A 13,115-nucleotide genomic window follows, 5' to 3' on the forward strand; every position below is an offset into this window, starting at 1 on the left:
AGCCAGGACCATGCGAGGGGTCAGAGGATGCAGGACTGGCTCCAGGTGAAGTTGAGAGTTCACCGAGGTTATCAGTGCCTGTGAAGATGGGCAGAGAGGAAACTAGAACCAGCTGGGGCCATATGTCACGAGGACCACCGTGGGAGACCTTCCCCTGAGCTGGGATATCATTGAATCACATATCCACACCAGTCCTTGATGCCCTGGGAGCCACATGCTGTTTGTAAAGTCACCGCCCCGGTAAGAGGACCTCCCACTCCTCTGGGAACCAAACAACAGAAGAGGCTGTTCTTGCAGCAAGAGGAAGGGGAGGCAGACAACAAAAAGAACTTCCGAATGGTGAGTGTTTTACCATTAGATGAACAGATCTTTGTGTTTTCAGGATTTGTCATGACTTTGGCCTTGTTAAGAACATAGTACTGGAAATCATGAGCCGGCTGAAACTAGTTGATCAACAGAACTCCACTCCAGTTCTTCCTGGTTTTCTGTAATAAATCTTGTCAAGATAGTTTCCCAACTGGCCTGCTTATTTTTAGTTTTTTTTTTTCTTTTTAACATTTTTTTTCATTCATTTTGTGTATATTGGAGGGACAAGGCACACACACGCCACAGCATACCTGTAGAGGTCAGAGAACAACTTAAGGGGTCAGACATGAGTTGTTGAACTTGACAGCAAGCTCTTTTACTGATTGAGCCATTTTATAGGTCCTAGGATGTGCACACGCGCATACTCAAAGGCATGTAAATAAAAGTGCCCTCAAAGACCAGGAGAAGGTGTCAGAATCCTTGGAGCTGGAGCTGCCAACAGCTGTGAGCCACCCATCTGGAAACCAAACTCAGTCCCCTGCAGGAGTAGTAGTCCTTGTAACCACAGACTGGCTGCTATTAACCATAGGATTCTTCGCCCTTGGTTGGTGTGCACTCCAGGCCGTGGTCTCCCCTTGTGTCTCTGTGCTCCAAGGCCCTCCTCACCCTTTGCTGCTTGTAGCTCTTGTGTGATTTTTCTTTGCATGTGAACGTGGCATCTGCGTCATCCAGGTGCTTTTATGTTTCCCAAGCATTCAGTTAGTAGCCCACACCATTCCAGGACAAATCGACCCTCTCTACACTCATTTGAAAGGGACTGGACTGATCTGTGAATTTGTTCGTTTTTGTGCTAGCCAACACAAGTTTCATCTGGACCGATAGGAGGGCCTCTCTCTTCTGCATTAACTCCCTGTACCTGTTACTTGATAGCTGTGTGAACACCAAACTTTATCTTTAAAGCATATGAGAAGGGTGCTGCCTTTGAGGTCTGATCTACGGGCAGTGACTCGCAAGCTCTGTAGAGACCCCAGGTATCCAGAGCCGGGCTGCAACCCCAGAAAGACCTTGTTGCTAAAATAGCACTGTGAGGCTGGACTTGAGACTCCAAGGTTCTAGCCATCCCAAGGCAGTTGTGAGAGAATAAAATGTAGGCCTGAGGCACGGCCCAACTGCTACATGCAGGAAGGACATGGGGGTGTCTCCCTGTGAGTCCCTGAAAGCAGACTCTCAGACAAGGATCTGAGGGCAAGTGGTTTCCCTGAGAGACAATGCTGGAGGGACTGGGGGGGGCGGGGGGGCGGGACAGGAAGAGCAGCCGGACATAGCAAGAGGGAGGGACCTCAACAATCCATGCACTGTGGATGGAGCTCCAAGTGTAGACTCAGCACTTTATCTTACCCATTGGAAAGGAGCTAGGGTCTTTTATTCCTGCTACATCCACACTGGCACAGCAAGACCCTGAACAAAGAGGGGTAGCATTCATTTCCTGGGGGCCACCCAGAAGGGCTAGGGAAATGGAAGGGGAGAGGGTCCAGGCCAGCGCCACTGAGAATGTACCTGCAGTGGTCCAGTAAGAGAGATAGGGAATGAAGGTCAGGGAAGAGGAGGTGGAAGCGAGGACTTACAGATAACAGTATGCAAAGAGATGTAGATACCAGGTGGGAAGTGTGGAAGCAGAGAGGGCCTGGGGGAGAGAGTCTGGCTGTGGCCATGTTGGGAGCGTGGTCTGTAACATCCTAGAGTGTCCTAAATATGGTGGGCACGTGGTCTCCTAGAGACACAGAAGCAGAAGACGTGATGTCCCATATTGAGGAAAGTTCCAGGTTAAGCCCAGACTCGGGGTCCAGGGACTACAGGGACATTCCACAGATGTACAGGAGAGATCAAGACTCGTGTGACCAGTGTGGTCTCTGCATTTCTTTAATCCCAATGCTAGGGATGCTGAGGCTGGGGGATTACAAGGTCAAAGACAGCCTGGGTTGCATAGCAGGAGCCTGACTAGAAAAATACAAATTTTAGAAAAGGATGATTGGTCTCCTTTCCATTCCACAGTGACTGAAAGGTCCCCTCCCCTCCCCCTAGGATGGGAGGAGGTAGAGGGGGGAGGGATGGGGAGGGAGGGAACGGGATGATGGGATTCTAAAGGAGCCGACAGCTGTCAAATAGTATAAAACCTCGTATGTTAATAATTCTTACAATTTTGCCAAAGACTTAATGGCTGGCCTGTCAAGAGCGGTGACAGAAGCTATTATAGAAACAAGACAGGAATATTTGGGAGGCGGTGTGGACAGCGGTGCCCCGTGCCAGGCCTCCGAGGACCAGAAGGAGGTCAGCCAGGCTTCCTGCCTGCCGCCTCAGCAAGGCCAAGGCTCAGCGCTCAGGCAGAGAAGCCAGGTCATTGTGGATTCAAGTCATTGACTGTGGATTGATCACCTCTGAGGACATTTTAATTAACCGTCAGGTCCCAGAGTGGCTCCATCTTTCCTTTCCCACCATTCCCCAGTCTGCAGCCACCACACTCATCAACAGCACTGGCCGCAGCACAACGGGGCACGTGCCCCCGGGTGACCGGCAGGTGAGTGGGACCCATGGACTTTGAGTGTGGTCAATCGGGTGGCCCAGGAGGTCTCTAAGGAGTCCCTCACTGGTCACAGATTGATGGCCGATGACTAGGCCCACTGTAGGAGCCAATCGGCTCCAGGAGCTTATGGAAAGCTCCTGTCTGGAACGCCTGTTTCTCCCCCTGTAAAGAGGGAGCAGCAGGCCAGCAGGATGGCTTAGGGGGTAAAACGGTCAAACACGCAGACCTGGTGACCTGAGTTCCATCCCCAGAGCTCACGTAAAAAGCCAGATAGATGCAATGGTGTCCACCTGACATCTTAGAAGTCCTAGCATGAGATGGGAGGCGGCAACCAGAGAACCAGCCAGTCTGGAATACCGTGCTGAAGAAGCGAGAAGGCAGGCCCTGCCTCAACACAGCAGAGGGTAGGAATCAACGCCTAAAGTTGTCCTCTGCCCTCTGCGTCTGCACTGTGATGCTCACACACCCACAGTCGTAAACACATGATAATTGTGACAAATGATTCATTTTAAAGCTGAAAATGGGAATAGCAGAAAGGGTCAATAAAGCATATGTAAGAACGCTTTCAGAAGTATCAGCCAGGCACAGTGGCACTCAGTTTCAAGAGACGGACCCATTTTCTCTCCGTGTTCCCAGAGAGGGACGGGAGGTGCAGAGGCAGGAGGCACGCCAGTCCAAATCAGAATTTCTCCGGGTTGGTGGTGCATCGGACACCTCTGGGTACTTTTGTTGAAACACAGAGTTGCATCCAGCAGGTGTGGGCTGAGATCCTGGTGCTGGAAGGTCCAAGGGCCACCCCTAGAGTATCAAGGAACTAATGCTTTATCTCATTTAGCTGCCATAGCACGCAGTGAGACAGGTCCCACATCGTCCTTGTTTGACAGCAGAAACTAAGGCTTCAAGAGCTGGACTAATGCAATCCAAGTACTGGCTAAGTGGAAAGATCAGTGCGTGGAGTCGGGGCCTCTGGCTTGGGTCTGCCACTCACCCCGAAGCTGTACCATCTCCCCAGAGGCTTGCAGTGTGGCGGGGGTGGGGGCACCCCAGCAATACGCTCAGGAAGCTGCGGTTTGGAGAACAGGCATTGCTGTATGAAGAAGACAAGTTCTGGAAATTTCTCCTGCTTTAGTGGAAAAGCTCCAAGCTGATTTGCTGTGTAAGAGAAATATTTAACTGCACTGGCAAAAGGCTATAGAGCCCAAATGAGGGGGAGGAGCCTGCTCTCAGCGCTAGAGCTGCAAGGACTTGGTGGGGACCCAGGATTGGGGGATGACATCACTGGTGCTGTCATAGAAAAACTGTAAATGTGGGAAGACTTGGCCAGATGTGGTGGCACACACCAAGAATCCCAGCCCTCTGGAGGTCATGATCGGAGAGCTGCTCTGGGTTCTAGCTAGCCTGTACTACATAGACATGTCTACAAAACAAACCAAAAAAGGTAATAAATGTGGGAAGTGGGTGTGGTGTATGCTTATAATCCCAGCCCTCTGGAGGTTGAAGCAAGAAGATCAGGAATTCAAGGTCATCCTCAGCTATACAGCAAGTTCAAGGATGGCCCCTACATAGGACCCTATCACCAAGAAAGAAAGAAACAAAGGAAGGAAGGAAGGAAGGAAGGAAGGAAGGAAGGAAGGAAGGAAGGAAGGAAGGAAGGAAAGAGAGAGAGAGAAAGAGAGAGAGAGAGAGAGAGAGAGAGAGAGAGAGAGAGAGAGAAGGGAGGGAGGAGGGAGGGAGGGAGGGAGGGAGGGAGGGAGGGAGGGAGGGAGGGAGGATAGGAAAATAGTAAAATAAATGTAAGAATGCTTACCCCGCTCTCCCGCCCCCTCAAGGTCCCAGAAACTTGCAGGTGAAAGAGAAAAGAACAGCCACCCACATATGAGGCATCAGGTCCTGCCAGGCAGGCTGCAGGGGTAGCTCTGGTCTCTCTCTGCAGAGGTGTGGAGGACACCATAATGCTCTATTCAAATCTGTCGTGTCTCCAAAGCTGCAACAGCCAAGGGTTAAACAAGCCCAAAGGACCAGAGTGTGTGTGGGGGGGTCTCCTGATGCTGGAGTAGGGTGCTTCCTGCAGATGAGACCCGAAAGACCCCCCTGCCTCCAAGAACAAAACTCCAGAATGTCTCCAGGGACCTCTTGCATCCACCCAGTCCCTACCTACTCCAGCCGCCTGCTCAGGCAGCTGTTCCCAGGCCACTGGGCTGCACGCCCACACTGCCTGCAGCCGCCCGCCCAGGAGCATTAATTGAAAATTAATCCGCTCACTACGTGCCGATGTGCAAATCAAAGCTAAGTGTCTCAATTAGGAAGAGAAATGCAGTTGGGACTCGTCCTGGGCACCGGCTTATTTATGGGGATAATATCGTTTTTAATGAGGGAAGCTACTAAAAGGCACAACAAATGCAACATTTAATAGAAAAATATTACAGCATTCCATCAGCAGAATGAAGCCAGGAGGGCGTGTTCCAGGGACACACAAATACCCGGCTTCCCAATAGTGTGGGTATCAATAAAGAAATGTGTGTGGGCACACAGGTCTGTGGGAGCATGCGTGGGTTTGTGTGCACATGTGTGTCCATGTGTCCTCCACGCTTGGAGATGGAACGTGTGGATGTGTCTGGAGGAGAACCAAGTTTTTCTTGAGTGTGGGTTGTAAAAGGGGGATGCCCCAGGGCTGGGGAGGTGGCTCAGTCAATTAAGAGCCTGCCACACAAGCCTACAGTGTGGAGCTAGAGTGTGAATCCCCAGAACCTAAGCAGAGGCAATGTCTATCCTGTCTGTAATCCTGGCATGGGAGGAAACAGGTAAATTCCTGGGCTCACTAAGCAGCTAGTCTGGTCAACTTGTGACCCTGTCTTTAAAAATACAGTGGCCAATCAAGAAAGATACCTGATGTCATGCTCTGTCCTACATACGCAGCCACACATGTGTACACATGAATGAACACAGGGAGACACCACGCGACACATACAGAAGACTGACTTCCCCTCTGCCATTGCAAAGGCCTGAGTCAGCCGCATAAGACCCCAGGTACTTTCCAGTGTCAAGAGAGACCTGGTTCATTGGGTCCCTAGAGATGCACAGATCTCCTGGTACCCTTCCATGGAGAGCCATCAGGAGGACACAGTCCCCCCGGACTCTCTCTGTCATACAAAACCATACTGTGCCAGCCAGCCATATCACTGGCACCTGAAGGCTTGTAAGACCTTCTGGGCCTCAGCCCACTTCCCTGAGCTGGCACTGGCCTCAGGCTCAAGGACCATGGTTTATATTTCAAGACAAGTCCATGTTCTCCTGCCTCCTCCGTCTGGGCACAGACCCAACGGCCTCTGCTCTTATCTCTGTGGGCCGGAAACATGACTGTGATAGAGATCACAATTCAGGCCAGCCTCATCTTGGCACAGCAGAAAATGCCTTCCTAAAACCACACCAAACCCCCTTCCAAATGTCTGCTGGTGCAGGACCCTTCTGGAATGGAGGCCCTCACCCACGCCCTCACTCATCCCTAAGGAAGGTTCTGGCCACCCATCCTCCTCTGCTTCCCCTGAGACCCAGGGGACTAACAGAGAACGATGCTCAGAGTGTCAGTGGGTGAGATGTTGCATGTGTCCCCCGATCTACTAGAGCAAGGCCAGAGAGGCTCAGTCAGAGGATAGAGACCTTTGTCTCTAGCACTTGGTTCTACCCTGGGAACCCTGGCATGAACAGAGGGAAGGTTTTTGTCCCCATTTCTCAAAAGAGAAAACTGGTGCCTCAAAAAAGAACAGTTGAGAGCCTTGCCCAAGGCTCCCCAGAAGAGGAACATAAAGGTTTGCTGAAATACTTGAAACCCCCAGGCCTCCTAGGACCAAGGACTGAGTACTCCCATTTCTGAGGAACCTGGAAGGCTCCAAGACAGGGGACCCTCCCATCACCTGGATGCCTTTGAATTTGTTATATAGCCTCTCTGTGAGTCATCTTTTCATCTATAAATGGGGAAGATGATAACAGCACCTACTCTAGGGGTTTCTTCTGGACCAATGAGCTAATACCCCCTCAAGCACCTAGAATTGAGTCAGCACGTGATAAATGTTCAGTTGGCATTGAGGTATTAGCATTATTGGGTTATCCTACCCCCCAAGCCATTATGGTCAGGCTTCCAGAACCATCCATCAATCTGTGAAGAGCCCTAAGGCAAGGCTTTCCCTATCCCAAATGCCCAGCCCAGGGAATTATTGTGTCCCGTGACACAAGCATTGTGTATTCCTATACATTGTTGTCAGCCAATGAGCTGCCTGGGTCTCCCTCAAGCTCCTTCCTAGATTTGCATTAGATTTTAATTCTTAAATAATAAAGTAATAGTAACAAAAGTGAGTGTAGGAGAAGGGGCGGCCAGTGGAGTCTGGGATTGTCCCCCGTTAGATTCCCGTCTGCCTCTTTCATGTGACCTACACAGAACAGGGACAAGGACGAAGCTTGATCTCCTTCCTGCGGTATTCCCCAGAACCTAGTAAAATGTCTGGGCCTGGTAAGTGATTTATTATTGCTGGGGAGAGGTGGGGGTGCCCTAAGGCTGGCAGAGAATGGAGAAGGCGAGCCATTAGGCTGCACAATGCAGCCCCACCTGTCCTCTTAGACTGCCAAGGGGGGACAGCGGCTCCCATCGGAGACCTGAACTTCAGGGAGCAGCTACCTTGGCCCCACCCCCAGGTGCAGAATGGCCAGCCACCTGCTCCTTCTCAGACCCAGGTCCCTCCAGACTGAAGACATTTGAAAGTTAACTTCCCACAAAAGTCACTCTCCAAGATTAATATTTATTTCTTATGAAATTTAAATTTTTCAGTGTAATTAAATTTTTATTCGTCCTGAGTTATAGATAAAAAATATTTATAACTTTCCCTTTCACACCACTGAAGATGAGGGTTGGATGAAGCCAATTACCGGGACCTCCTCCCGGCGGCTGCTCTGAGGTCAGGGCAGGACTGAGAGGAGCCTTGGCGGAGTAAAAGCTGGCATCCATCACCCAGCCCACAGAGCCACGGCGCCTCCTGCATCCAGGCTTGGGAAGCCATGGGTAAAAGAGAGGGCCTTGGTCCCACAGCTCCGGTGTCTTGGGCCGTTGGGCTGCTGTGACAAAAACGTGTAAACAAGGTGGCCTATAGCAATAAACATTTACTTCTTGTGGCCCTAGAAAATGAGAACTCTAAGGCCGTAGTGATGCTGGACACCAGTGTCTGCTGGGGTCCACTGTAGAGCCTCCATGACGGTCCAAAGTCCCGGGCTGTAGATCCAGGAACAGGGACCTTGGTATCCTCCATGGCTGGAAAATCCACCCTGTTGATTAAGCCTGACTTGTTTCTTACAGGTGAGGCTACCCAAGTCTTCTCTAGTCCCACATGCTCTAGCAGACACTGGGAGATCGGCACCACAGCCAAACCCCCAACCACACTTAAAGACAACATAACCTCAGTTCATCCTGCCACCAGGACGACCATGCTGCCACCAGGGAGACCTGGGAGTTCGGGTGACCTCTGATCACACAGCAGCCATCGCTAAACAGTGGTGTGCCTGGGAGTGTGAACGGGGCTCAAGTCGATTAAAGAACCAGACTGTGGTCACACGGTTTTTCCTCTCCTCTCATGGGCCGAAGAGTCTTGGGATCTGGGCTAGACAAGAGGCGGGACTCATCTCTCAGGCGACCCCAGAAGAGGGACAGCCTGCCCTTCCTTTCAACAATGGCAAGGAGCTGCGGATCCCGCTCTCTAATTAGACCTGTCGCTGAGCGGAATCACTCCCAGGCCGGGCTGGGGAGGTCATTAGCCGGAGATGGATAAGTGCTAAGCCTGCCTCACGCTGGAGATTTACAAGGCTCGGGCTAGGGAGGATTTATAAGGTTTGTTAAATTTCTAATTGAGTTTAGAGTGCTGTGCCATGGTCTTGGTGACCAAGCTGTACAGATGAGAATTAAAATAAGTGCCCCTATCCCTCACACTACAAGAGGACCGTGGCCTCTATCCCCCTGGAGACAAAGGCACACAAAGACCGTGTGGTCTAGTGAGCAACCCCAAACTAGCCCCGAAGCGGCTTCTACTCACTCCTAGGCCTGACCACGGTCTGCAGGATCTGCCTGGGCTGGCTTCCTTGGTTTCCTAGATTTGCTGTTTGTTCAATGGGGAGCAGGATGTACGTGGGTGTGTGTCCATGTTGATACACTAACGTATAGCCGCATGTGCACGTGAGTGCTATAGGAGGTTAACCTTAGGTCACCTTAGGAGTCGTCCAACCTGTGGTTTTTTTTGCTTTATTTGTTCCATTTTGTTTTTAATTGAATGTGAGCGTGCGTGCGTGCATGCATGCGTGTGTGCGTGTTGAGATGGAGTCCTCTCATTGGTTGACCTGAGGCTGATCAAGTAAATTAAGCTGTCTGGCCAGTGGACCCCAGGAATCCATCTGTCTCCACCTCCCCAGTACGGGGACTACAAATGCCTGTCACAACAGACCTGGCTTCTTACTTGGGTCCTGGATCAAACTCTGGTCCTCATGTTTGTAAACAATCTCCCCGGCCCTTTGGTCCATAGGCAATACATGCATACAATTCAAAATTCACACGAAAACATACCCAGAGAAAACCTCTCTCCCCCTCTGACTCCTAGCCACCATCCTGTTCCCTTACTGGTGAAAGCCAGTTTGAGGAGGAATTGGAGTTCCACTCAGGTGTCTCAGGGCCTGCAGGGTAACAGGCAAGCTACCCTCCCACCATCCCTCCCTCAGTAGTGCTCACAGAGCTCCTCCCACTGACAGCTGGGTGCAATACGGAGCCTTTCAGGAACCGCGGGGCATGGGCCTTCCCTCCATTAGAAACCAGGAACCCAGCCAACATCGATGGGTGCTTAGAGCAGTGGTTCTCAACCTTCCTAACGCTGTGACCCTTTAAGACAGTTCTTCATGTTGTGGTGACCCCCATAAAATTATTTCATTGCTATATCACAACTGCAATTTGACTACCATTGTGGATCGGGATGTAACTATCTGATATTTACATTGTGAAAGGGGTCGATCTCCCAATGGGGCCACGACCCACAGGTTGAGAACTACTGCGCTAAAGGACCCAAAGCAAGTTGATAGGCAGGTAGGGTGGGGCATGGCCAGGGAAGGCCTCTCAGGAAGCAGGCAGGTATCTACTGCCTAAATTACCAACTATATGAAGAATGTCAGAAACAGTGCTGTTTCAGGGAACCGAAAATGCAAAGGTTCTGAGGCAGTGTTTGGATAAAAAAAAAAAAAAGTACCTGGAAAGAGAAGGTTCCAGGGCTGCGGGCGCACCCCAAACAGAAGGTGTGCTGGGACCAAAGATGTGACCTCAGACAGCCCTTCCTTCCTGTCTCTGCAGTTCAGGTTTCCCATCTGTATATAAGCCAATAGCAGACATATCCCAGCAGCTGGAGAAATGAAGCGAACTTGCTCCCGTGAGTTCCTGCTTGGAAGGCTTTCCTTCTGGGATCTTAAGCCTGAGGGGTAACCTCAGGTGAAGGGTCTTCCTGGACCTGAGGAAGGGCCCTAAGGGTGCAGGATGCTGGGCTGGGTTCCTGAGATAAAGAAGGCCCAGCTCCATAATGCCAGGGATGTCCTTGCCGTGCTTGGGTTCTAGGACACACAGGAGGTCATGGAGCGTCTAGAACAGTTCCTACCCTAATGGACCCATTTCTTCCCTTACCTGGGAAATTCCCCCAGGGCTGTCTCTAAGTCGGAAACCTGAGGGGAGGAGGAGGAACAGGACTCTGCATCACCTGCATCCTGGGCCTCTGTACCACTGGCATGCCTGCAAAACCCCGGTCCATAGTGTGAGCATTGGGCGCCCTCTGGTGGTGACTGTGCCAAACCTAAGTCTGGCACTCCAATCGTTCTTCCATCCAGACCCTGCCCTCTCCAGCCTAGAAATGGGCAGAAAGGATAGAGCCCAATAAGGATGCCTCCTGGGGGTGTCAGCTGGTCCAGGGTCATGCAGCAAGTGGATTTACCTAATGTCCCAAAAATGTTCATTCATTCACTTGTTTCATTGAGTACCTACTATGTGCCAACATTGTTCTAGAAACAAGCAACTCAGCAAATCTCTGCCCTTGAGGAAGCTACACTCTACCACTGGCTGAGCCTTGATAGTTGTTTCAATTCCCCCATATGGTCGTATTTAGATCACTTGGTCCCCAGTAACCACATAGCTGGTCACAAACACATATAACTCCGGTTCCAGGGGATCCAACACCTTCATTGGGCCTCAGAGGTCTCCTGCACACACATGGTGCATCTAAATTCATAGAGGCACACACAAATATACAAAATAAAAAGAAATAAATCTTTTTTAAAAGCAAGGCTCGGCCTGGCGGTGGTGGCACACGCCTTTAATCCCAGCACTTGGGAGGCAGAGGCAGGCGGATCTCTGTGAATTTGAGACCAGCCTGGTCTACAGGAGCTAGTTCCAGGTCAGGCTCTAAAGCTACAGAGAAACCCTGTCTAGAAAAACCAAAAAAAAATACAAAAATAAAAGCAAGGCTCAACTATATGTTGCTTCTAAAAGAATATTAAACCAGGCATGATAGTGTACACCTTTAAATCCTAGCATTCAGGAGGCAGGTGAGGAGGATTTCTCTGAGCTCAAGGCCAGCCTGGTCTACATAACTCATTCCAGGACAGCCAGGGCTAAATAGAGAGACCCTGTCTCCAAAAAAAGTAGTTATAATAGGTTAAGAATAAGAGAATGTGATGTGTGTGGTAGCTCACACCTTTAATCCCAGCATTGGAAAGGCAAAGGAAAGTGAGTTCAAGACCAGACTGGTCTACAAAGAGAGTACAGGCTAGCCAGGACTACATAGGAAGACCCTGTGCCCAAAAAGAAAAGAATAAAGAATGCAAAAAGGCATATCTTCCTAAGGCTAAATAAACAAAAACTGAGCCAGGTGTGAATGTCTGTCATCAAAAAACCTGGGCAGTGGGAGCAGGAGAAAGAAGGACAAGATTATCCTCAACTAAATGCCAAGTTTAAGGTCAGCCTGAGATACATGAGACCCTGTCTTTTTTTAAAAAAAAGAGAAGCTGGAGTAACTACACTGACATCAGACAAAATATATTTCAGATCATAGTAATATTGCTGAGCCTAATGACCAGGGACCAATTAATCAGAAAACAGAACAATGCAAACTGTTTGCGCATCTCATCGCAAAGCTTCCAAATACACAATGCAAAAATAGAACGGCAAGAAGAGACAGACGGGTCCACAATTACAGCTGGAGCTCTCCATACCTACCTCTCAATAACTGCTAAAAACAGGCAGGCAGAAAATCACTAAAGATGCGGAAGATTCGAGCAACACCATAAAACAGCTTGCTCTAATTGCTCTTTCAGAACATGCCATCCAACACCCGAATACATATTCTTTTCAAGTATGCATGGAAAATTTTAAAGTAGATCACGAGCTAGGAAAACGGTTTAGTCTGCAAAGTGCTTGCAGCGCAAGCATGAGGACCTGAGTTCGGATCCCTGGCACCTACATCGAAAGCAGGGCTCAGCAGTCCATGTCTGTAACCCCAATAGTTGGTGAGTGGAAATGGGGATCCCTGGGGCCTGCTGGCTAGCCAGTTTAGTCAAATCAGTGGGTATTAGGCTCACTGGGAGACCCTATCTCAAAAACTAAGGTGGAGAGATGGCCCAGTAGCACTTACCATGCAAGCCTGATGACCTGAGTTCCCAGAACCCAGGTAAAAGCCAGAGACAGTGATTCATGCACCTGCATTTCCAGCATGCCCTATAAGGAGATAAGGCAGAGATGGGACAATTCTTGGAAGCTCACGGGCCAGCTAGCTGGACACATGAGTATACAAGACACAGCAGTATACAAGAGAGACAATGCTTCAAACAACGTAGAAGGCAAGGGTGGACAGCCGAGGTTGTCTGCTGTCATCTGCATGGACAGTGTGGCATGTGTGTGCCTGCATAAATACACACACACGCGCACACATGCATTCACAGAGAGAGAAAGAGGTCATACTTTTTTGTTGTTTGTTTATTTGTTTGTTTGTTTTTTGAGACAGAGTTTCTCTGTAGCTTTGGAGCCTGTCCTGGAACTTGCTCTTGTAGACCAGGCTGGCCTCAAACTCACAGAGATCCACCTGCCTCTGCCTCCTCGAGTGCTGGGATTAAAGGCGTGCACCTTTAATACTTTTTATAACCTGCAAGTCAAAGAAGAAATCACAAGGTATTT

The sequence above is a fragment of the Microtus pennsylvanicus genome, chromosome 13 (assembly GCF_037038515.1).
Source record: "Microtus pennsylvanicus isolate mMicPen1 chromosome 13, mMicPen1.hap1, whole genome shotgun sequence".
Lineage (NCBI taxonomy): Eukaryota > Metazoa > Chordata > Mammalia > Rodentia > Cricetidae > Microtus > Microtus pennsylvanicus.